The sequence below is a fragment of the Dendrobates tinctorius genome, unplaced genomic scaffold (genome assembly GCF_039654945.1).
Source record: "Dendrobates tinctorius isolate UK_male_01 unplaced genomic scaffold, ASM3965494v1 ptg000093l, whole genome shotgun sequence".
NCBI lineage: Eukaryota > Metazoa > Chordata > Amphibia > Anura > Dendrobatidae > Dendrobates > Dendrobates tinctorius.
In genome coordinates, this window is record NW_027361761.1 from 12,150,072 (window position 1) to 12,178,011 (window position 27,940).

The 27,940-nt window shown below is 39.2% G+C and overlaps 1 protein-coding gene across 3 annotated transcripts in view; it reads left to right on the forward strand.

Moving 5' to 3' along the window:
* Positions 1 to 316: 316 nt before the first annotated feature.
* The window catches only part of LOC141098551 (cytochrome P450 2K4-like), a 78,529-nt gene continuing 50,905 nt past the window's right edge, over positions 317 to 27,940 (forward strand). The window contains exon 1 of one of the 3 annotated variants that reach the window (XM_073586440.1): positions 317 to 456. The gene's annotated coding sequence lies outside the window, so the exon portion shown is untranslated. The remainder of the gene's footprint in view (positions 457 to 27,940) is intronic. The other 2 variants (XM_073586438.1, XM_073586437.1) reach the window with 2 other exon arrangements.

Sequence of the window (27,940 nt, forward strand, 5' to 3'; positions counted from 1 at the left end):
AAGAGTCTTTGTTACTTGCTCTTGAGCTGAACTGTTGCCACCTGTTCACATTGGTTGGGCAATAAGCACATTTTTTTTGCGTAGTATTTGCTATTGAGTACTGCCCACTTTTCTTGCTTGTTTATGCCCCATAGGTTGGTGGGCTACAACCTGTGAGCTGGCACCTATAGTCATCCATCATCTATCTGATTCTCTAGCTATCTGCAAAAAGAAGCACTGGTTCCATGCTATCTGTGTGGGAGCTTCACTGACACTGTCAGGAGCAGAGGGGGATGGGATCTACAGCTCAGCTGGGAGGAAGCAGGAGGGGAAGCAGAAGCAGGAGGGGAAGCAGAGGCAGGCAGTTGTGGGAAATGTAGTAAAGAAATAGGGCAGGAAGTAACCGCCGCTCTGCCTGCCAGCACCGCCAGCAGAGGACATCAACAAGGCAAGCAGCATACAGACATTACAGCATTTGTAAGTATTTTAGCTCCAGTTGCAGACATTCATAATCCTTAGATCTATAGAAAACCTGTAAAAATCTATCTATATTTCTGACACAACATCTTTATAGTTCTGAAAGGTTGAGAATTTTCTCATTTTTTTTATAACAAAAAATAACATGACTTTCTTATCTAATATCAGATCCACAAAATATATCCTGTATTAATCTGTACGGTACGGGCGTAGAAAAAAAAAAGAAAACTCTGAATGCCAAATGGGCAATTAATTGGTTGGTGACTCTGGGTCGCCCTCGCACACCCAGGGCAGCGGGGGTACTCGGTACCGGGCCGGTGTCAAGGCGGGAATGTGTCACAGCAGCAGTGACCCAGTCCGTGGCCCTGGGCGCCCAATAGCAATGGAGGTGATGTTAATGATGTTAAAGTTTATGTGAATAGTTCGTGACGCCACCCGTGGTGTTTGGCAAGTAAGATGTTGAGCCAACGCTGCATGCAGATCCGCTGGGACTGATGGTGTGGTGCAGCAAGGATGATGTAGCTCCCCACAGGTGGAGCTGTAGTCCCAGGTCAGTGTAGGCGCAATGGATGAGAAGAGGCACAGAATGGTATGGAGGCTGGTACCCAGGTGTAGTGGTGCGGGAATAGCTGGAGGACACCAGAGTATGCGGTTCCAAAGCTTTACTCACTGTTTGCAGTTCACACAACTGCCTGCCTCCGTACTGTGTTCTCCAGGTCTGGGCTCCAGCCAACCTCCAGGCAGGATAGGATTCTCCCTTCCACACTCCGCCAACATGTACCTTACTGAACGACTCCTCCAATGTGCCTTTAGGTGCGAAGCACTCCAGTTCTTAGTTACCCTGGAATGCTTCTCTCTAGGTGTTACTAGTCTTTACTTGTATGACAGACAGCTGTAGCCTGCTTCGGGGACTCCACTTTGCATCCCGGCTCTCTATTCAGTTGCTGTTGTGTCCCAAGTCTATGATGGGAGCAAGGCGTTAGTGGCTCACTACTCCTCCGGTGTCTGTTGCTGGACATAAAGATTCCAATCAACCTCGGGGACCGAGCCCCGGCCTTTGCGCTGTCTGGACTGGAAGGGTTCTCTCTCTTTCTCAACCTGCTTCCCACCGTCCTTCTTTTCTCCTTCGTTCCGATCTGTTCTCTATCCCTCTTATGGAAGGTTAGGTTATCAATCTTTTCAGTCTCTTTCTCTGGTCTTTCTCGAGCCAGCAGCCCAGATCACTGGGACCTGCTGCAGCACGTCCCTCAGACACCCATCTTCTCTCTTCTCTCTCCTCTAACCAACCAACTAACTACTCTCTCTCTTCCCACTCTTTTGTATCATCTCTCTCCACCCGCCTCCCAGCACATCTCGTGTTACGAAGCAGGGTTCCACGAGGGGTGCTCTGCTAACCCCCAGCCTGAAGCTGTTAGGTGGCCCCACTGAACTATCCTGTGTGTGGGGTGCAGGTGTGGAGCGCGGTCAGGAGTTCCCACCTTACCTGGATGGTGGGGCACTACACCTTAGGAGAAGGTGCAGTACCTCTGTGGCGACTGAAGCCTCAGGGGTGCCACAACTCTCCAACAAAAATGCAGTAAAAAGTTATCAAATTATAATATGTACCGCAAATGGTATCAATAAAAATGTCCACTCTGAATACAAAAAAAAAATTTCTTGCACAGATCTAGCAACGGAAAAATTAAAAATAAGTTATGGGTCTCATAAAATAGTGACACAATCCAATTTTTTTTTTTTTTTACAAATCTCAATTTATTTTTAACACTTTATAAAAAAAGAAAAACTATGCAAATTTGATATCAAAGTATTAAAACAGATCAGGAAAATCATTGGCAGAAGATTTTACCACACAATGAGCACTGTAAAGAAGAAGCTTAAAAATCAATGATAGAATTGCATTTTTTTTTCACCATTTCATCACACTTGAGACTTTTTTTTCCTATTTCCCAGTACATTATATATTAAAGTGAAAGATGGTATTCAAAATTACAATTCGTCTCACAAAAAAACACGGTCTCATGTTGACAGAATAGTAGAAAAGTTCTTACCTTCCAAAGAACGCAAAGAAAGTGTAAAGATGAAGATTAGTGACGTTGAGGTTGGGTAAAATCCAGCCATCTTGTGCCTCCCATCTTGGGATATAGTGAACCAAGAGGAAAGACACATTAGTGTATTTAGATTACTGCAAATTGTTTTTTAACACGTTTTTTCCAGCATTTACAAATTTGAGAAGCTAATTGTGTACTTATTTCTGTAAAAGTGATTCCCCGTCATCTCCCTTTTATCTTTTACTGAACACTTAAAAAGATGTATGGAAGAGAAGATCAAGCACGACGCAAAGAATCAGACAAGGTTGGAACTCTTGTGACTTATCGCGGACGCAGTACCTCTAGGATTACAACGAAACCCTATTCAGTCGTACTGCTCTGCCAGGTAACAGTGACAGGTAGGGAACTTTGGTCAGATGGCCAACGTCGCTGAGATGCCTCAGCTTTATACCAACTGACCATGCGAGGAGGCCCATAAAGGAGACATAAATTGCAGCAATAAAATTGTTCACCTGTGGAGTCCTCCGGGATGTGGAAAATTCAGTATGTGTGACGGTGAAGTGGAAATGTGGGCAATCTACGTAAATCAGGACTGTCCAACTGATACTGAGCACCCAAGGTCAGGTGTACACGTGTACACGTGACACATAGCGGCGACCGACCCCCCCGCTGGATATCGCTGATCATGCTCGAATGTCCTGGGCCATTTTTCATCGTTGGCATCCCGCTGGCCAGCCGCATCGCTGTGTTTGACACAACCTTGTTGGCGACGCAGAACTCAGGAACGCAGGCTGTAATCGTTCAGAATAGCTGCTGTGTGACAACGCACCAGCGATCCTTATCAGGTCATATCGTTGTCGGGATCGCTGGTGCATCGTTGAAGAGATCTGCCTGTTTGACATCTTTCTAGCGATCATGTAGCGATGCACCAGCGATCCCTACCAGGTCGTATTGTTGTCGGGATCGCTGGTGCATCACTATGTGAAACAGGACCCTAACAGCTACTTCTTCACCCTCAGTTTTACTCCTTTTTTTGTGCAAAAACATTAAGCTTAGGCGGCATACTTACCATCTATCTAGGAACATCTAATAGTCCCCCATAAAAATGTGTGAACTCCAAGAAGAGTTCACAAACCTCCAAGGGATAACTAAAGCCTCCTAAAGTTCCCAGGAAAGCTACGCTTCTTAGGGTATGTGCACACAATGCCTTTTAGATACCACCATATGCCACTTGCCTTTTCCAAGAGCAAGATGTTTCAGTAAGATGAATTTTTTAAATTCTGACCAATATCACTTTATGTGGTCATAACTCTGGAATGCTTCAACAAATCCCAGTGATTTTGATACTGTTTTTTCGAGGCACATTATAATTTATGATAATAGTAAATTTAGATTGATATGTTTTGTGTTTATTTATAAAAGTATCAGAAACTTGACAAAAATGTAAAAAAAATTGCAGTTTTCAAACTTTAAATGATTATCCCTTTAATCCAGATAGTCATACCACAGAAAAACATGAATAAACAACATTTCCCACATGTCGGCTTTACATCAGCACAATTTTTTAAACTGTAATTTATTTTGTTAGCCTTTTAGGAGGTTTAAAAATGTGGCAGCAATTTTTCATTTTTTCAAGGAAATTTACAAAATTTATTGTTTTGAGGGACCTATCCAGGTTTGAAGTGACTTTAGGGGTGCTATATATTGGAAAAGCCCAAACGTGATACCATTTTAAAAACAGCACCCCCTGACATATTGAAAACTGCTGTAAGGTAGTTTATTAACCCTTCAGGTGATTTTTAGGAATTAATGCAAAGTGGTGTAGCCGGAATGAAAAAGTGTTTGTTTACCACCTAAATGTCGCTAACTTCTGAACTGACCGCTATAGCCGGGAGACTCTAAGGCCGCTATTTGGCCATGAACAGCTATGGCAGACATCAGGACCACACAATCATGATCTCGGTATGTCAATTAGATTAAAGTGCAAGCCCCCACAATCTTTTAACCATTTATTTGATGTAGTCACCTTTGACAGCAGCAACTAAGGGGTTAAACAGATATGGACGGTGTCAACACCGATAATTTGTGATACGGCAAGTTGTCAGATATAGTGGACAGCCGAAAACTCCTGGATTGTCACCTTTATGGGGATGATATTCTCTTATATCTCAGGTCAGTATATATACGTATTGCGGTCTTGAAGAGGTTAACATATATGTTTAACATCGTGAGCATCTTCCGAGCCCAAGCTGCCTGAAGAATGGTCAGATCACTGCTTTTATCCTGAACTGATTCGAAACCTAAAGCAATTAAAAGAAGCTCAAAAAGCTGAACATGTGCGCAAGTAATTTCTACATTGCAATGCATATGTCTTTTAAGTGTTTAACCCCTACCTGACGTTGAGGGTAACAGTGCGCCCACGTCGGACTCCCCGTAGTTCACTCAGCAGCGGATCCCGCACCTTTCAGGGCACATGACTGCTTATCTATACAGCTGACAAGTGCCCGCAACAGCTGCTGGTGGAATCGCGATCCACCCACGGCTGTTAACTAGTTAATGCAGCTGTCAATATCTGGCAGTGTCATTTAACTAGCGATTACTTGAAGCGCGTTGTAAATCCTTCCCATAGATGGGATCATTGCCTGGGTGTAGCAGAAGCGATCAAAGTACTGCAGCTTCAAGTGTCCCATGGAGAATATTGAAGTATGCAATAGTAAAAAAAGGTTTTAAAAAAGGTAAAAAAATAAAAAACATATAAAACCTTAAATTACCCCCTTTCTCCCCATTTAGAATAAAACATTAAAAAAACACATATTTGGTATTTGCGTTTTCAGAATCGCCTGATCTATCAATATAAAAAAGAATTAACCTGATCGCTAAACGGTGTAACGAGAAAAAAATTAAAAATGCCAGAAATACTATCAAAAGATCATATCTACACCAATATGGTATCAATAAAAAAATCAGCTTGGCGCGCAAAAAAATAAGGCCTCACCCAGCCCCAGATCATGAAAAACGGAGACGCTACAGGTCTCGGAATATGGCACCGTTTTTTTTTTTTTTAAATAAATTTTGGAATTTTTTTTCACCACTTAATTAAAGAAGAACCCATGCATGTTTGGTGTCTGTGAACTCGTAATGTCTTGGAGAATCATAATGGCAGGTCAATTTTAGCATTTAGTGAACATGGTAAAAAAAAATCTTTGCAATTTTACCACACTTGGAATTTTTTTTCCATTTTCCAGTACACAACATGTTAAAACCAATGGTGTCGTTCAAAAGTACAACTCGTCCCGTAAAAATCAAAACCTCACATGGCCATATTGATGGAAAAATTAAAAAGTTATGGCTCTGAGAAGAAGGGGAGCAGAAAAAAGGAAATGCAAAACCGAAAAAAGCTCCGGTCATGAAGGGGTTAAGGGACATTCTATAGGACAGGACCATACTTGGGAACTGTCCTTATCAGGACTGGAGACTCACACAGGGTGCCACAGGTTAGCTCACTAGTGACTTATACCCATCCTTTCTCCTTTGATTATACTACCTTTTGACTGATAGGATTTGCTCTGCTCCAGTGATTTAAAAAAAAATGCTCCTATTGCTGCTTACCAGTCCTCACGCCTTCTCCTACGATCCTCTCTCGGCGAGGAGCCCCATTGACTAGCCCTCAGGTGAAGTGGGTAGTGCCAGGATGAAGCTATTACGTGTCATTCGAGGGCTGGCCAGTGGTGCATGACCCTGAGTGAAGCTCATGGGAGAAGACATGATGATACGAGAAGTATATGGTGGTAGATTACAGTAGCGGGATAGGTAAACTGCGAGGAGGGAATTTGGCCAAAATAAATTTGCAAACTGAATCCCCCAAAAAGTTTAATTCAGAAGATTTCAAAAAATTTTTTTGTTAAAAAATTGCCTTGAACGGAATCACTTATACTTATTAGTAAATTTTGCTAATTTCCATTTTTAATTCATGTAAAAGACTTTTTTTGTGCTGGAAAAACCCTTAAAGACCTCAAATGCATCCAATATTAAGGGTTTAGGGGCTCCTACTCACTGGTGCGAAAATTGGATGAGAGTAATCCGATTAAAAATCGGATGGCACTCTGACCAATGTTAGGCAATGGGTCACATCTCATTTGCGATTTTTTTTCTCAGCCGAAATCGGACTGAGAACAAAATCGTAGCATGTTGCGATTTGCTGCGATTTTCAGGTGAAAATCACCAATGCAAGTCAAGGGGTGCGATAAAATATCTGACATCACTCGCACCATGCAAGTGCTGTCCGAATTATAGGCACCGGTGTCCTTTGAAAAAAGCCGACAATTCATATGCGATGTACAGTAACATCACACTGACAGCTCAGAAAAGAATAGATAGAATAGATATATACACATAGAATACACAGATATATACATGTAAGTGACACACACACATATATATGTATTTATATTAGAAGGATAGATAGATAGATAGATAAATAGATAGATAATAGATAGGAGGAAAGCCGGTAATTCATATGCGGCTATACAGAAAAATCACACTGACATGTTCTAATACAAAAGACATAATACATGTATACACATAGAATAGGTGTATCTATATATACATATATATTTGGAAAATCACAATGACAGCTCACAAAACACTAGATATAAACACATAGAATATATATATATATATATATATACTAGATGGTGGCCCGATTCTAACGCATCGGGTATTCTAGAATATATATGTAGTTTATTCATGAAGATTCTGCGCCAATATCGCTGATTGCGGCAAATCCGTGCGGCAGGATATGACCCGCGGCAACTGTTGGGAGGTCAGCGGCTAGCACCACAGATCTGCTGACAGTAGCGGTGGTGTGCGTCGTTCGAATTCCGCGTCAATTCGCGGCCGGACTGCACCTGTCGCTGATTGGTCATGTATATATATATATTTCTCCTTATACAGACATGTGTGTATATATATATATATATATATATATATATATATTTCTCCTCATACAGACGTGTATATATATATATATTTCTCCTAATACAGATGTGTATATATATATTTATATTTCTCCTTATACAGATATGTATATATATATTTATATTTCTCCTTATACAGATGTGTATATATATATATATTTCTCCTCATACAGATGTGTATATATATATTTCTCCTCATACAGACGTGTGTATATATATATATGTATTTCTCCTCATACAGACGTGTATATATATATACATATATATATGTATTTCTCCTCATACAGACGTGTATATATACATTTCTCCTCATACAGATGTGTATATATATATTTCTCCTCATACAGATGTGTATATATATATTTATATTTCTCCTTATACAGATGTGTATATATATATTTATATTTCTCCTTATACAGATGTGTGTATATATATATATTTCTCCTCATACAGATGTGTATATATATATATATTTCTCCTCATACAGACGTGTATATATATATATATATTTCTCCTCATACAGACGTGTATATATACATTTCTCCTCATACAGATGTGTATATATATATTTCTCCTCATACAGATGTGTATATATATATTTCTCCTCATACAGACATGTATATATATATATATGTATTTCTCCTCATACAGACGTGTGTATATATATATATATATATATATATATATATTTCTCCTCATACAGACGTGTATATATGCATTTCTCCTCATACAGATGTGTATATATATATTTCTCCTCATACAGATGTGTATATATATATTTCTCCTCATACAGACGTGTATATATATATATATTTCTCCTCATACAGACGTGTATATATATATTTCTCCTCATACAGATGTGTATATATATATTTCTCCTCATACAGACGTGTATATATATATTTCTCCTCATACAGATGTGTATATATATATTTCTCCTCATACAGACGTGTATATATATATATATATATATATATATTTCTCCTCAAACAGACGTGTATATATATATATATATATATTTCTCCTCATACAGACGTGTATATATATATATATTTCTCCTCATACAGACGTGTATATATATATATATTTCTCCTCATACAGACGTGTATATATATATATATATATATATATTTCTCCTCATACAGACGTGTATATATATATATATATATATATATATATATTTCTCCTCATACAGACGTGTATATATATATATATTTCTCCTCATACAGACGTGTATATATATATATATTTCTCCTCATACAGACGTGTGTATATATATATTTCTCCTCATACAGACGTGTATATATATATATATATTTCTCCTCATACAGATGTGTATATATATATATATATTTCTCCTCATACAGACGTGTATATATATATATATATATATTTCTCCTCATACAGACGTGTATATAGATTCAAGATTCAAGATTCAAAGAAGCTTTATTGGCAGGACTAAATACACATTAGTTTTGCCAAAGCAGGTGTACAGAAGGGAATAGGGATAGGGACTGTAGGGATGTTGGGAAGGGGCTGTAGGAAAGGTGGATGGGGCAGATCCAGGTTGGGGCTATGGAAGTCCATGGCATAGGGAAGGTGGATGGCGGCATGGGGGCAGATCCAGGATGAGGCTATAGAAGTCCATGGCATAGGGAAGGTGGATGGGGGATTGGGGCATATCCAGGGTGGGTGCCATAGAAGTCCATGGCATATCAGAGTTCCCTTTCTCGCAGTCTATGGCATTCGTTCACATATTGCGCCGCTGCTATCTCCACTGCTCTCTCTTCTTTCCCCAGCAGCATGTATGTTTTCTCTTCCTCCTTCATGGTGGTGAAATCCGGGAAGAGATGTGAGAGTCTCCTGAAGTGAGTGTCCCTCACTGCTGAGTACTTGGAGCAGTGTAGCAGGAAGTGGGTCTCATCCTCCAGGGCCTCCTGGTCACAGTGTTGGCACAGTCTTTCCTCCCTGGGCTTGTAGCTCTGCCTGTGTCGGCCGGATTCGATGGCCAGACTGTATATATATATATATATATATATATATATATTTCTCCTCATACAGACGTGTATATATATATATATATATATATATATATATATCTCCTCATACAGACGTGTATATATATATATATATTTCTCCTCATACAGATGTGTATATATATATATATTTCTCCTCATAAAGACGTGTATATATATATATATATATTTCTCCTCATACAGACGTGTGTATATATATATATATTTCTCCTCATATAGATGTGTATATATATATATATATTTCTCCTCATACAGATGTGTATATATATATATATTTCTCCTCATACAGACGTGTATATATATATATATTTCTCCTCATACAGACGTGTGTATAAATATATATATTTCTCCTCATATAGATGTGTGTATATATATATATATATTTCTCCTCATACAGACGTGTATATATATATATATATATATATATTTCCCCTCATACAGACGTGTATATATATATATATATTTCTCCTCATACAGATGTGTATATATATATTTATATTTCTCCTTATACAGATGTGTATATATATATATTTCTCCTCATACAGATGTGTATATATATATTTCTCCTCATACAGACGTGTGTATATATATATATGTATTTCTCCTCATACAGACGTGCATATATATATATGTATTTCTCCTCATACAGACGTGTATATATACATTTCTCCTCATACAGATGTGTATATATATATTTCTCCTCATACAGATGTGTATATATATATTTATATTTCTCCTTATACAGATGTGTATATATATATTTATATTTCTCCTTATACAGATGTGTATATATATATATATTTCTCCTCATACAGACATGTGTGTATATATATATATATGTATTTTTCCTCATACAGACGTGTATATATATATATATGTATTTCTCCTCATACAGACGTGTATATATACATTTCTCCTCATACAGATGTGTATATATATATTTATATTTCTCCTTATACAGATGTGTATATATATATTTATATTTCTCCTTATACAGATGTGTGTATATATATATATATATTTCTCCTCATACAGATGTGTATATATATATGTATTTCTCCTCATACAGATGTGTATATATATATTTCTCCTCATACAGATGTGTATATATATATTTCTCCTCATACAGACATGTATATATATATATATTTCTCCTCATACAGATGTGTATATATATATTTCTCCTCATACAGATGTGTATATATATATTTCTCCTCATACAGATGTGTATATATATATATATATTTCTCCTCATACAGACGTGTATATATATATATATATATATATATATTTCTCCTCATACAGACATGTATATATATATATATATTTCTCCTCATACAGACGTGTATATATATATTTCTCCTCATACAGACGTGTATATATATATATTTCTCCGCATACAGACGTGTATACATATATATATATATTTCTCCTCATACAGACGTGTATATATATTTCTCCTCATACAGATGTGTATATATATATTTCTCCTCATACAGACGTGTATATATATAAATATATATTTCTCCTCATACAGATGTGTATATATATATTTCTCCTCATACAGACGTGTATATATATAAATTTCTCCTCATACAGACGTGTATATATATATTTCTCCTCATACAGACGTGTATATATACTGTATATATTTCTCCTCATACAGATGTGTATATATATATATATATATATATTTCTCCTCATACAGACGTGTATATAGATTCAAGATTCAAGATTCAAAGAAGCTTTATTGGCAGGACTAAATACACATTAGTTTTGCCAAAGCAGGTGTACAGAAGGGAATAGGGATAGGGACTGTAGGGATGTTGGGAAGGGGCTGTAGGAAAGGTGGATGGGGCAGATCCAGGTTGGGGCTATAGAAGTCCATGGCATAGGGAAGGTGGATGGCGGCATGGGGGCAGATCCAGGATGAGGCTATAGAAGTCCATGGCATAGGGAAGGTGGATGGGGGATTGGGGCATATCCAGGGTGGGTGCCATAGAAGTCCATGGCATATCAGAGTTCTCTTTCTCGCAGTCTATGGCATTCGTTCACATATTGCGCTGCTATCTCCACTGCTCTCTCTTCTTCCCCCAGCAGCATGTATGTTTTCTCTTCCTCCTTCATGGTGGTGAAATCCGGGAAGAGATGTGAGAGTCTCCTGAAGTGAGTGTCCCTCACTGCTGAGTACTTGGAGCAGTGTAGCAGGAAGTGGGTCTCATCCTCCAGGGCCTCCTGGTCACAGTGTTGGCACAGTCTTTCCTCCCTGGGCTTGTAGCTCTGCCTGTGTCGGCCGGATTCGATGGCCAGACTGTATATATATATATATATATTTCTCCTCATACAGATGTGTATATATATATATATTTCTCCTCATACAGACGTGTATATATATATATATTTCTCCTCATACAGATGTGTATATATATATATATTTCTCCTCATACAGACGTGTATATATATATATATATATATTTCTCCTCATACAGACGTGTGTATAAATATATATATTTCTCCTCATATAGATGTGTGTATATATATATATATATATTTCTCCTCATACAGACGTGTATATATATATATATATATATATATTTCTCCTCATACAGACGTGTATGAATATATATATATATTTCTCCTCATACAGACGTGTATATATATATATATTTCTCCTCATACAGACGTGTATATATATATATATTTCTCCTCATACAGATGTGTATATATATATTTATATTTCTCCTTATACAGATGTGTATATATATTTATTTATATTTCTCCTTATACAGATGTGTATATATATATATTTCTCCTCATACAGATGTGTATATATATTTCTCCTCATACAGACGTGTGTATATATATATATGTATTTCTCCTCATACAGACGTGTATATATATATATATATGTATTTCTCCTCATACAGACGTGTATATATACATTTCTCCTCATACAGATGTGTATATATATATTTCTCCTCATACAGATGTGTATATATATATTTATATTTCTCCTTATACAGATGTGTATATATATATTTATATTTCTCCTTATACAGATGTGTATATATATATTTATATTTCTCCTTATACAGATGTGTATATATATATATATTTCTCCTCATACAGACGTATATATATATATATATGTATTTCTCCTCATACAGACGTGTATATATACATTTCTCCTCATACAGATGTGTATATATATATTTATATTTCTCCTCATACAGATGTGTATATATATATTTCTCCTCATACAGACATGTATATATATATATTTCTCCTCATACAGATGTGTATATATATATTTCTCCTCATACAGATGTGTATATATATATTTCTCCTCATACAGATGTGTATATATATATATATATATATATATTTCTCCTCATACAGACGTGTATATATATATATATATATATATATATTTCTCCACATACAGACACGTATATATATATATATTTCTCCTCATACAGACATGTATATATATATTTCTCCTCATACAGACGTGTATATATATATATATTTCTCCTCATACAGACGTGTATATATATATTTCTCCTCATACAGACGTGTATATATATATATATATTTCTCCGCATACAGACGTGTGTATATATATATATATATATTTCTCCTCATACAGACGTGTATATATATATATATATATTTCTCCTCATACAGACGTGTATATATATATTTCTCCTCATACAGACGTGTATATATATAAATTTCTCCTCATACAGACGTGTGTATATATATATTTCTCCTCATACAGACGTGTATATATATATATATTTCTCCTCATACAGATGTGTATATATATATATATATATTTCTCCTCATACAGATGTGTATATATATATATTTCTCCTCATACAGACGTGTATATATATATATATATTTCTCCTCATACAGACGTGTATATAGATTCAAGATTCAAGATTCAAAGAAGCTTTATTGGCAGGACTAAATACACATTAGTTTTGCCAAAGCAGGTGTACAGAAGGGAATAGGGATAGGGACTGTAGGGATGTTGGGAAGGGGCTGTAGGAAAGGTGGATGGGGCAGATCCAGGTTGGGGCTATAGAAGTCCATGGCATAGGGAAGGTGGATGGCGACATGGGGGCAGATCCAGGATGAGGCTATAGAAGTCCATGGCATAGGGAAGGTGGATGGGGGATTGGGGCATATCCAGGGTGGGTGCCATAGAAGTCCATGGCATATCAGAGTTCTCTTTCTCGCAGTCTATGGCATTCGTTCACATATTGCGCTGCTATCTCCACTGCTCTCTCTTCTTCCCCCAGCAGCATGTATGTTTTCTCTTCCTCCTTCATGGTGGTGAAATCCGGGAAGAGATGTGAGAGTCTCCTGAAGTGAGTGTCCCTCACTGCTGAGTACTTGGAGCAGTGTAGCAGGAAGTGGGTCTCATCCTCCAGGGCCTCCTGGTCACAGTGTTGGCACAGTCTTTCCTCCCTGGGCTTGTAGCTCTGCCTGTGTCGGCCGGATTCGATGGCCAGACTGTATATATATATTTCTCCTCATACAGACGTATATATATATATATATATATATATATATATATATATATTTCTCCTCATACAGACGTGTATATATATATTTATATTTCTCCTCATACAGATGTGTATATATATATATATTTCTCCTCATACAGACGTGTATATATATATATATATTTCTCCTCATACAGACGTGTGTGTATATATATATATATTTCTCCTCATATAGATGTGTATATATATATATATTTCTCCTCATACAGACGTGTATATATATATATATTTCTCCTCATACAGACGTATATATATATATATTTCTCCTCATACAGACGTGTATATATATATTTATATTTCTCCTCATACAGATGTGTATATATATATATATTTCTCCTCATACAGACGTGTATATATATATATTTATATTTCTCCTCATACAGATGTGTATATATATATATATATTTCTCCTCATACAGACGTGTATATATATATATATATTTCTCCTCATACAGACGTGTGTATAAATATATATATTTCTCCTCATATAGATGTGTGTGTATATATATATATATATATATATATTTCTCCTCATACAGACGTGTATATATATATATATATATATATATTTCTCCTCATACAGACGTGTATATATATATATATATATATATATTTCTCCTCATACAGACGTGTATATATATATATATTTCTCCTCATACAGACGTGTATATATATATATATATATATTCTCCTCATATAGATGTGTATATATATATATATTTCTCCTCATACAGACGTGTATATATATATATATATTTCTCCTCATACAGACGTGTATATATATATATATATATTTCTCTTCATACAGATGTGTGTATATATATATATATATTTCTCCTCATACAGACGTGTGTATATATATATATATATTTCTCCTCATACAGATGTGTATATATATATATATATATTTCTCCTCATACAGACGTGTATATATATATTTCCCCTCATACCGACGTGTATATATATATATTTCTCCTCATACAGATGTGTGTGTATATATATATATTTCTCCTCATACAGACGTGTATATATATATATTTCTCCTCATACAGACGTATATATATATATATTTCTCCTCATACAGATGTGTGTACATATATATATATTTCTCCTCATACAGATGTGTGTGTATATATATATATATATATATATTTCTCCTCATACAGACGTGTGTGTATATATATATATATATATATTTCTCCTCATACAGACGTGTATATATATATATATATTTCTCCTCATACAGACGTGTGTATATATATATATATATATATATATTTCTCCTCATACAGACGTGTATATATATATATTTCTCCTCTTACAGATGTGTATATATATATATATATTTCTCCTCATACAGACGTGTGTATATATATATATATATTTCTCCTCATACAGACGTGTATATATATATATATATATTTCTCCTCATACAGACGTGTATATATATATATATATTTCTCCTCATACAGACGTGTATATATATATATATATATTTCTCCTCATACAGACGTGTGTATATATATATATATATATATATTTCTCCTCATACAGACGTGTATATATATATATATTTCTCCTCATACATACGTGTGTGTATATATATATATATATATATATTTCTCCTCATACAGACGTGTACATATATATATATTTCTCCTCATACAGATGTGTATATATATATATATATATATATTTCTCCTCATACAGACGTGTGTATATATATATATATTTCTCCTCATACAGACGTGTATATATATATATATATATTTCTCCTCATACAGACGTGTATATATATATATATATATATTTCTCCTCATACAGACGTGTATATATATATATATATATATATATTTCTCCTCATACAGACGTGTGTATATATATATATATTTCTCCTCATACAGACGTGTATATATATATATATATATTTCTCCTCATACAGATGTGTGTACATATATATATATTTCTCCTCATACAGATGTATATATATATATATATTTCTCCTCATACAGACATGTATATATATATATATATATATTTCTCCTCATACAGACGTGTATATATATATTTCTCCTCATACAGACGTGTATATATATATTTCTCCTCATACAGACGTGTATATATATATTTCTCCTCATACAGACGTGTATATATATATTTCTCCTCATACAGACGTGTATGTATATATATATATATATAGTAACTAACTGTGGTTAGTCGTAACTAATTATAATTATCCTCCATCCCATAGGCCAGTGCCCATATACCCATCACACATATACGCCATCCCATAGTCCTGTGCCCATATACCCATCATACATATCCGCCATCCCATAGTCCCGTGCCCATATACCCATCATACATCCTCCATCCCATAGTCCAATGCCCATATAGCCATCATACATCCTCCATCTCATAGTCCGGTGCCCATATACTCATCACACATCCTCCATTCCATAGTCAACCATTATGACATCATAATGAGCAGCGGCGGGGCTTGCAACCTTTGATGACATCAGCGTCGCCATGGCAAGCATTGTGACATCATAATGAGGGGCGGGGCTTGATACGCACACACTGCTTCCCCGGTATGCAAATAGGGGCATTATGACATCACAATGAGGGGCGGGGCTTGTCGCACACACACTTTTTCCCCATTATGTAGATAGGGGCAAAATTGTTTGGTGAATTGGAATGCGCGGGGTTAAAATTTTGTCTCACAACATAGCTTAGGACGCTCTCGGGGTCCAGACGTGCGACTGTGCCAAATTTTGTGGCTGTATCTGTGACGGTGCGGATGCCAATCCCGGACATACACACATACACACAAACACACACACACACACACACACACACACACACACATACACACACACATACACACTTTGAGCTTTATATATTAGATATATATATATATATTTCTCCTCATACAGATGTGTATATACTCGTATCTAATATATAAAGCTCAAAGTGTGTATGTATGTGTGTGTGTGTGTGTGTGTGTGTATGTATGTATTTGTGTATGTCACAAACAATTTTGCCCTTATCTACATACTGGGGGAAAAAGTGTGTGCGTGTCAAGCCCCGCCCCTCATTGTATATATATATATATTTCTCCTCATACAGACGTGTATATATATATATATTTCTCCTCATACAGACGTGTTTATATATATATATATATATATATATATATTTCTCCTCATACAGACGTGTATATATATATTTATCCTCATACAGACGTATATATATTTCTCCTCATACAGACGTGTATATATATATTTCTCCTCATACAGACGTGTATATATATATATATATATATATATATTCTCCTCATACAGACGTGTGTATATATATATATATTTTTCCTCATACAGACTTGTGTATATATATATATATATATATATATTTCTCCTCATACAGATGTGTGTATATATATATATATATATATATATTTCTCCTCATACAGACGTGTGTATATATACACTCACTGGCCACTTTATTAGGTACACCTGTCCAACTGTGTGTTAAGACTTAATTTCTAATCAGCCAATCACATGGCGGCAACTCAGTGCATTTAGGCATGTAGACATGGTCAAGACAATCTCCTGCAGTTCAAACCGAGCCTCAGTATGGGGAAGAAAGGTGATTTGAGTGCCTTTGAACATGGCATGATTGTTGGTGCCAGAAGGGCTGGTCTGAGTATTTCAGAAACTGCTGATCTACTGGGATTTTCACGCACAACCATCTCTAGGGTTTACAGAGAATGGTCCGAAAAAGAAAAAAAATCCAGTGAGTGGCAGTTCTGTGGCCGGAAATGCCTTGTTGATGCCAGAGGTCAGAGGAGAATGGGCAGACTGGTTCGAGCTGATAGAAAGGCAACAGTGACTCAAATTGCCACCCGTTACAACCAAGGTAGGCAGAAGAGCATCTCTGAACGCACAGTGCGTCGAACTTTGAGGCAGATGGGCTACAGCAGCAGAAGACCACACCGGGTACCACTCCTCTCAGCTAAGAACAGGAAACTGAGGCTACAATTTGCACAAGCTCATCGAAATTGGACAGTAGAAGATTGGAAAAACGTTGCCTGGTCTGATGAGTCTCGATTTCTGCTGCGACATTCGGATGGTAGGGTCAGAATTTGGCGTAAACAACATGAAAGCATGGATCCATCCTGCCTTGTATCAACGGTTCAGGCTGGTGGTGGTGGTGTCATGGTGTGGGGAATTTTTTCTTGGCACTCTTTGGGCCCCTTGGTACCAATTGAGCATCGTTGCAACGCCACAGCCTACCTGAGTATTGTTGCTGACCATGTCCATCCCTTTATGACCACAATGTACCCAACATCTGATGGCTACTTTCAGCAGGATAATGCGCCATGTCATAAAGCTCGAATCATCTCAGATTGGTTTCTTGAACATGACAATGAGTTCACTGTACTCAAATGGCCTCCTCAGTCACCAGATCTCAATCCAATAGAGCATCTTTGGGATGTGGTGGAACGGGAGATTCGCATCAGGGATGTGCAGCCGACAAATCTGCGCCAACTGTGTGATGCCATCATGTCAATATGGTCCAAAATCTCTGAGGAATGCTTCTAGCACCTTGTTGAATCTCTGCCACGAAGAATTGAGGCAGTTCTGAAGGCAAAAGGGGGTCCAACCCGTTACTAGCATGGTGTACCTAATAAAGTGGCCAGTGAGTGTATATATATTTCTCCTCATACAGAAGTGTATATATATATTTCTCATACAGACGTGTATATATATATATATATATATATATATATATATATATTTCTCCTCATACAGACGTGTATATATATATATTTCTCCTCATACAGACGTGTTTATATATATATATTTCTCCTCATACAGACGTGTATATATATATATATATATATATATATTTCTCCTCATGCAGACGTGTATATATATATTTCTCCTCATACAGACGTAATCCTATAATTCTGTCTGTCTCTCTGTAACGGAAATCCCGCCTGTCGCTGATTGGTGACGGCCTAGATGGTGACCGGCCGCGACTAGCGTTGAGCATTCCGATATTGCAGATATCTGGTATCGGCCGATATTCGCGGTATCGGAATTCCGATACTGAGTTCCGATACTTTTTGCATATCGAATACCGGAATCGGAAGTTCCCATAATGCTATCAGCCAGTTTGATTTGATTCAGCCAATGAGGAATCCTAAGAAGTGTGGGCACATCCTTTTAGGCATGTAGGCATGTTAACTAATGGCATGGCTGTGATTGGCTGCGAGCAGACCACCCAGCTGCTCCTCCCCCAGACACACACTGAACAGTGACCTATGGAAAGTGAAACTAGTGAGGGAGGAGGAAACGACCAGTTCTCATTTCAATGCCAGAACACCCCCCCCCGGACGTTTATCTTAGAAGCAAGAGATTATATCTTGGAAACCCTGCAGACTAGCCACAGAAGGTAAATTACTTATTGTCAGCATTCTGCAGCCTAGATATGCACTGAGATTATGTGAAAAGCCCGGACAACCTGTTCTGTTATGTATTTCCGCCAAGTTGGTTTCAATGGGAGATGTCACGGTAGCTGTGACCCGGTCCGTGGCCCTGGGCTTCCATTGTAAAAGGGAAATGTTGAATGTGTGGATGATGATTAAAGTTTATGAGTGAATGATTCGTGACGCCACCTGTGGTGTTCGGCAATGAAGATGTTAAGCCAACGCTGCAGACAGATCCTCTGGGACAGATGGTGTGGTGCAGCTTTGATGTTGTGGCACTCCGAACGTCTTAAAAAAAAATTAATTCCTGCTATTCCATTTGATTGGGCTAAACCTCTATGCCTTTAATGTCTCCTCCACCTCCCCCAATACATTCTACATTATTCTTAGTTGTTTTCCTTCATGTAGAATTAACCTACAAGGAAAGAAAGGGTTTACTTTAATTCCGATATTTCTGTCCCATTGACTTGCATTGGTTTCCGGTATCGGAATCGGCGATATACGATACTTTTTGGGTATCGGTCCGATCCAATCTGATCCGATATTTCACGATATCCGAAGGTATCGCTCAACACTAGCCGCGACCAATCAGTGGCAGGCACAGCTTACAGTTACAAACAGCAGTGCCTGGTGGCCGCGACCAATCAGCGACGCGGGATTTCGGTTACAGACAGACAATAAGACAATTATATACTAGATATATATATATATATATATATATATATACACTCACTGGCCACTTTATTAGGTACACCATGCTAGTAAGGGGTTGGACCCCCTTTTGCCTTCAGAACTGCCTCAATTCTTCATGGCAGAGATTCAACAAGGTGCTGGAAGCATTCCTCAGAGATTTTGGACCATATTGACATGATGGCATCACACAGTTGGCGCAGATTTGTCAGCTGCACATCCCTGATGCGAATCTCCCGTTCCACCACATCCCAAAGATGCTCTATTGGATTGAGATCTGGTGACTGAGGAGGCCATTTGAGTACAGTAAACTCATTGTCATGTTCAAGAAACCAATCTGAGATGATTCGAGCTTTATGACATGGCGCATTATCCTGCTGAAAGTAGCCATCAGATGTTGGGTACATTGTGGTCATAAAGGGATGGACATGGTCAGCAACAATACTCAGGTAGGCTGTGGCGTTGCAACGATGCTCAATTGGTACCAAGGGGCCCAAAGAGTGCCCAGAAAAAATTCCCCACACCATGACACCACCACCACCAGCCTGAACCGTTGATACAAGGCAGGATGGATCCATGCTTTCATGTTGTTTACGCCAAATTCTGACCCTACCATCCGAATGTCGCAGCAGAAATCGAGACTCATCAGACCAGGCAACGTTTTTCCAATCTTCTACTGTCCAATTTCGATGAGCTTGTGCAAATTGTAGCCTCAGTTTCCTGTTCTTAGCTGAGAGGAGTGGTACCCAGTGTGGTCTTCTGCTGCTGTAGCCCATCTGCCTCAAAGTTCGACGCACTGTGCGTTCAGAGATGCTCTTCTGCCTACCTTGGTTGTAACGGGTGGCAATTTGAGTCACTGTTGCCTTTCTATCAGCTCGAACCAGTCTGCCCATTCTCCTCTGACCTCTGGCATCAACATGGCATTTCCGGCCACAGAACTGCCGCTCACTGGATTTTTTTTCTTTTTCGGACCATTCTCTGTAAACCCTAGAGATGGTTGTGCGTGAAAATCCCAGTAGATCAGCAGTTTCTGAAATTCTCAGACCAGCCCTTCTGGCACCAACAATCATGCCATGTTCAAAGGCACTCAAATCACCTTTCTTCCCCATACTGATGCTCGGTTTGAACTGCAGGAGATTGTCTTGACCATGTCTGCATGCCTAAATGCACTGAGTTGCTGCCATGTGATTGGCTGATTAGAAATTAAGTCTTAACACACAGTTGGACAGGTGTACCTAATAAAGTGGCCAGTGAGTGTATATACATACATACATGTCAGTGACACACACATACATATAATATATTATATATATACATAAAATAATATATATATATATACATATATATACACACAAATATATATATATATATATATATATATATATATACACATACATGTTGGTGTCAACAATAACAATATATTTGATATGTATATATTATATATATATTATACAGTGGGGCAAAAAAGTATTTAGTCAGTCAGCAATAGTGCAAGTTCCACCACTTAAAAAGATGAGAGGCGTCTGTAATTTACATCATAGGTAGACCTCAACTATGGGAGACAAACTGAGAAAAAAAAATAAAATTAATAAAATTAAAAAAAAACAGACAATGTGATTTTCTGGATTTTTTTTTCTCAGTTTGTCTCCCATAGTTGAGGTCTACCTATGATGTAAATTACAGACGCCTCTCATCTTTTTAAGTGGTGGAACTTGCACTATTTCTGACTGACAATACTTTTTTGCCCCACTGTATGTATGTATATATTATATATCTTATATACATGATATGTATGTATATTATATATTTTATATATATATATATGTACTGTATGTGTATATATATATATATATATGGGGTGCAGCACGCAAGCATTCCATAAGCAAAGCATCACAGAAGCTAAGCATCAGGAAAACGGCAGTTATACATGGCAGTTAGTCATGGTAGGAGTCAGGTAACCCACACTTTGTTCTCCCTTTTAACCATGTGCTTTATTTTTTATCCTTCTGTGTTCCTTTGCCATCCGCATTCACCACCCTATCACCCCTCCATCACGACTCATACACATCAGCCCCTCTATACTTCCCTTTCCCATGTACAGCTCCCATGCACTCTTCACCTTCCTGAGAAACCTCAGCCCATCTTGCCCAAACACATTGCAGAAAAAAACTACTTACAATTCCAACAACTATTTGCTCTTTATCTTCCTACTCCTACTGATTTCAGGGGACATCTCCCCCAACCCTGGTCCACCATCCCCCAACCTCAACACCTACCCTACCTCATATCGAAACCACAATAATCTTATTAATATTACTTGCACTCCCTCATCTCCATCTTTTAATTGCGCCCTCTGGAATCCACTGTCTGCTTGTAAGAAGCTTCCTTTCCTACACAACTACTTTCTTAACAACTCTCTTAATCTGTTGGCCCTCACTGAAACCTGGATTCAGGATTCTGACACTGTCTCTCCTGCTGCCATTTCCTACGGTGGCTTACAATTCTCTCACTCCCCGAGACCCACAAACAGACATGGTAGTGGAGTCGGCATATTCCTGTCCCCACAATGCACTTTCCAGGTCATCCCCCCAGTTCCATCACTCTTATTCCCTTCTTTTGAGGTCCACACCATCAGTTTCTTCCGACCCCTCTCCCTCAGAGTAGCGGTCATATACCAGCCCCCAGGCTCCCCCACCCACTTCCTTGACCACATTTCAGCCTGGCTGCCGCACTTCATGTCCTCAGAACTTCCAACCCTTATCCTGGTAGACTTCAACATCCCCATTAACAGCCCTACTTCCACATCTGCATCCCAGCGTCTATCACTAACCACTTCTCTAGGCCTCTCACAGCTCTGAGACACACAAGGATGGTAACACCCTTGATCTGGTCTTCGGCCGGCTCTGTTCAATCTCCCACCTAAATAACTCACCGCTTCCACTCTCTGACCACAACATTCTCTCCTTCACGCTCACAAATCCTCGCCCACCCCAGCTCACTCCTACCTACCACACAGTCAGAAATCTACAAGCCATTAACCCTCAGACACTTTCAGACTCCCTACACTCATCACTGTCCCCAATCTCCTCTTTTTCCTGTCCTGATCTGGCTGTTCATCACTACAATGACACTCTTAGAAGCACCCTTGACCAAGTAACTCCCCTCACCCTCAGAACCTCCATGCACAGAGTAAAACAGCCCTGGCTTACATTGCAAACTCAACTTCTCAGCGATGCTCTAGGAGTGCTGAACGCCTATGGAGAAAAACTCGCACACCAGAAGACTTCATCCACTTCAAATTTATGTTAAAAACCTATAACGCTGCCCTTCACCTCGCCAAACAGACCTACTTCACCACCCTGATCTCCTCACTAGCCAACAACCCCAAGAATCTTTTTGACACTTTTCACTCCCTCCTCAGGCCAAAAGCACAAGCCCCTATCACAGACATTTGTGCTGATGACCTGGCCTCCCACTTTACAGAAAAAATAGATAATATCTGTCAGGAAATCTGCTCCCAACCACCAAGTGCTGTGACTCCCATCCCTTCCTGCATCTCCCCTGGCTCACTTTCCACATTTGATCCCATCACAGAAGAAGAAGTCTCCAGACTCCTCTCTTTTTCTCGTCCGACTACATGCACTACCGACCCCATTCCCTCACATCTACTCCAGTCTCTCTCTCCAGTTGTCACAACCCACCTAACTACAATCTTTAATCTCTCCCTCTTCTCGGGCATTTTCCCATCCTCCTTCAAACATGCCATCGTTACTCCATTGCTAAAGAAACCCGCTATTGACCCATCCTGCACAAACAACTACAGACCAGTCTCCAATCTCCCCTTCATCTCTAAACTTCTGGAGCGCCTAGTTTACTCTCGCCTTATCCGTTACCTCTCCACTCACTCCCTTCTAGACCCTTCACAGTCCAGCTTCCGCCCCCTACATTCGACTGAAACTGCACTCATCAAAGTGACCAATGACCTTCTGACAGCAAAACGTAACGGTGACAACTCTCTGCTCATTCTTCTTGACCTATCTGCAGCTTTTGATACTGTTGACCACCATCTCCTACTCTCTAGGCTCCAGTCACTAGGCATTAAGGACACTGCTCTCTCCTGGTTCTCTTTCTATCTCTCTGACCGCTCCTTCAGTGTTTTGTTCTCTGGCTCCACTTCATCTCCTCTTCCTCTTGTTGTCGGGATACCTCAGGGCTCAGTCCTTGGCCCCCTTCTCTTCTCTCTCTACACAGCCCCAATTGGACAGACCATCAGCAGATTTGGCTTTCGGTACTATCTTTATGCTGATGACACACAACTATATACGTCTTCTCCCGACCTTACCCCCTCTGTACAGAACGCCAGTGACTGTCTGTCCGCAGTCTCCAATATCATGTCCACTCTCTATCTGAAACTCAACCTCTCCAAAACTGAACTTCTTCTGCTCACGCTGTCTACTAACCTCCCTAAATCTGACATTTCCCTTTCCGTGGGTGGTTCCACAATAACTCCCCGGCAGCAGGCGCGCTGTCTGGGTGTTATGTTTGACACCAATCTCTCCTTCACATCCCATATACAATCACTTGCCCACTCTTGCCGCTTACACCTAAAGAACATCTCTAGAATCCACCCTTTTCTCACCATGGAAACAACAAAAACCTTCACTGTAGCATTGATCCACTCCCGCCTGGATTACTACAATGCTCTACTAATTGGCCTCCCCGTCAGTCAACTATCCCCTCTCCAGTCGATACTTAATTCAGCAGCCAGGGTCGTCCATCTGGCTAATCGGTACTCGGACGTATCCGCTCTTCGTCAGTCATTACACTGGCTGCCCATTCATTATAGGATCCAATTCAAAGTACTTGTTCTCACCCACAAAGCTCTCCACGGTGTGGCACCCCCCTACATCTCCTCCCTCATTTCTGTCTATCGGCCTAGCAGATCGCTGCGCTCTGCAAACGACTTTCGACTAACCTCTGCACTAATCCGTACCTCCCACTCCCGACTCCAAGACTTCTCCCATGCTGCTCCTATCCTCTGGAATGCTCTACCCCAAGAAATTAGGACTAACCACAATTTGCATAGTTTTAGGCGCTCCCTCAAAACACATTTGTTCAGAGCGGCCTATCACGTTCACTAATCAAAGTCATTCTATGTGTGAGTGTGTGTGTGTAGCCCATTCACTATCTCCATCCATCCTTCACTCCCGCAAGATGGCTGGACCTTCATTGTAAATACACCATTGTAAATACACACCTGTACTCTGTATCTCCCTCACCTCATTGTAGATTGTAAGCTCTCACGAGCAGTGTCGTCTTATTTTGTCTTATTTTGCTTTAATTATTGTAATGTTAACATTGTTACTTATGACTTGTGTTTTGAAACTGTTAAACTGTAAAGCGCTGCGGAATATGTTGGGGCTATATAAATAAAGATTATTATTATTATTATTATTTTTATTATTATTATATTGCACACTGATTGAACAAAAGCCGTGAATTCAATTGCCGGCTTCCCAAATTTTACACACAAACCCTAATCTAATTATTAGTCAGGGACATATAAAAAAAATACATGAAATTAAATGGTTTTCTGTATGTAACCATGTGTCATTTCATGTCGGGTTTTCTATTGACTTTACAGAGGCCGGCAATTGAATTTTCGGCTTTTGTTCAATCTTACTATGCAATATATACTTTACATATGTCAGAGACATATACAATTACCATAGTATAGTGTTGCTGTCTATAAATAATAGGAGGACCCCACGACATTTTGTTCCTTGAAATAATCATGTATTAAATAAATACATATCCATAATTTAGAACCAACATTAGAATAATTGTATTTGTCACTAACGTGTATAAATATATATATATATATTAGAGTTGAGCGAAACAGGTCGGTCAGATTCAAAAATCGCCGACTTTCGCCAAAGTCAGGTTTCGCCAATTGAAACCCGACCCTAGCGTGAGATCGGCCATGAGGTCGCCGATCAGTGCGCCAAAGTCGCGTTTCTAATGATGCTTTCAGCGCCTTTTCTCACCCAATGATGGAGGACGCACACTGTGGGCAATGCGATGACATGCGCAGCGGCCACCACCATCTTAGAGAAGGGCATTGAAGTGATTGGCTGGCTTTGTGTGGCGTCACAGGGGGTATAAAAGGCTGTGAACGCCGACCGCCATCTTACTTCTGCCGATCTTACAATAGGGAGAGGTGCTGTTGCTGATTCTGAACAGGGAGAGCGTTAGGCAGGGAAGAAGAAAAAAAAACTGCTTCTGCTGATAGCGCTTTTCACTGTACAGTTAGTGTGCAGTGCAAGGGGAGGATTTTTGTTGTGTGCAGCAGCGCTGGTGGTGATTAGGCTGCCTTTTAAGGCTACTGTATTGCTGTGTGCACACTGCTGTTCAAACAGTTTTTTTCAAAGCACTCCAAATTTTATTATTTTGTCCTGGTGAGTTATTGAGCGTTCATTTTTTCACACATCGTCTAGCGGTGTACGCTCCTCACACACTACCGTGTATTCCGGCTGGTATCACGGACAAATAGAAGCTATCTGGGTATGACTCTGGAAGAAAAAGCAGAGGAGTTTGTCCGTTTTTCCAGACCTACACCTTAGAGTTGTGTCCGTTTTTCAAACAGTTTCGTATATCTGCTGTTTAATTACAGTCAAAACTAGACAGAGACAGCATGTGTCAGTCCGTATACAAATACACAGAGCTTGACAATTTTCCATACAGACACCGTATAGCGGTGTACGCTCCTCACACACTACCGTGCGTCATGCCCGTCATGCCGGCCATGCTGCTTGTGCTGCATGATTCCCATAGTCATACCTGTCATGCCTCATTGTCCCCAGGTCTGGGTCCCTGCAGGCGCCCCGCGGGTCTCGCTTGTGTGTACAGGCGCACCTCATGACTGTTATGCCGCAAGACCCCTGGAGGAGTGTGCGCACGCACCTCATGACTGTTATGCTGCATGACTCCTGGAGCAGTGTGCACGCGCGCCTTACCTCATGGCTGCACGCTGTTGCTAGGTAACCATCTGTCTCTGCTCTGATTCTGCAATCTTCTGTATTCCTGGAGCCCCTGATCATGTGACCTTTCCTATGTTCCAGCACTCTCTGATTCTGGAATCCTTTGTATTCCTGGAGCCCCTGATCATGTGACCTTCTCTATGGTCCAGCCAGTCTGATCTAGCAACGCTCTCTATGACACAGGAGGATCTGAACCGGAAGTCCTTCCTTGGTCCAGATGCTTTGGTGCTATATCAGACCGCCCCTTCCTATGTTCGGGGCCTGAGTATCGTGTTGCTTCCCTGCATGGCTGCTTGCTCTGCTCGGTTGCTCCCTGTATTCTGTGCCCCTGCACTCTGCCCTGTCGTGCATCTCTGCACACGCTCTGTGCTTGTACTCTGTCTCTTGTCTCTTGCCATGTCTTGTGTTGTCTCTTGTGCTGTGTTTGTTCTTGCTATGCTTAGCCCTGTAGTACTTCCTCTGTTCTTTGCCGTAGCCTGTTTCGCTATGTCTTGTCTAAGCTCTACCTTGGCTTGTTGTTCGTCCTATGTTCCGTGTCTAGTCTCAAGGCTCCGCCTTGACCGGCTCTGGGCTTCGGCCTACACTCTGCTGCTAGACTCTGTCCTATGGTGCTCTCTAGCACACTC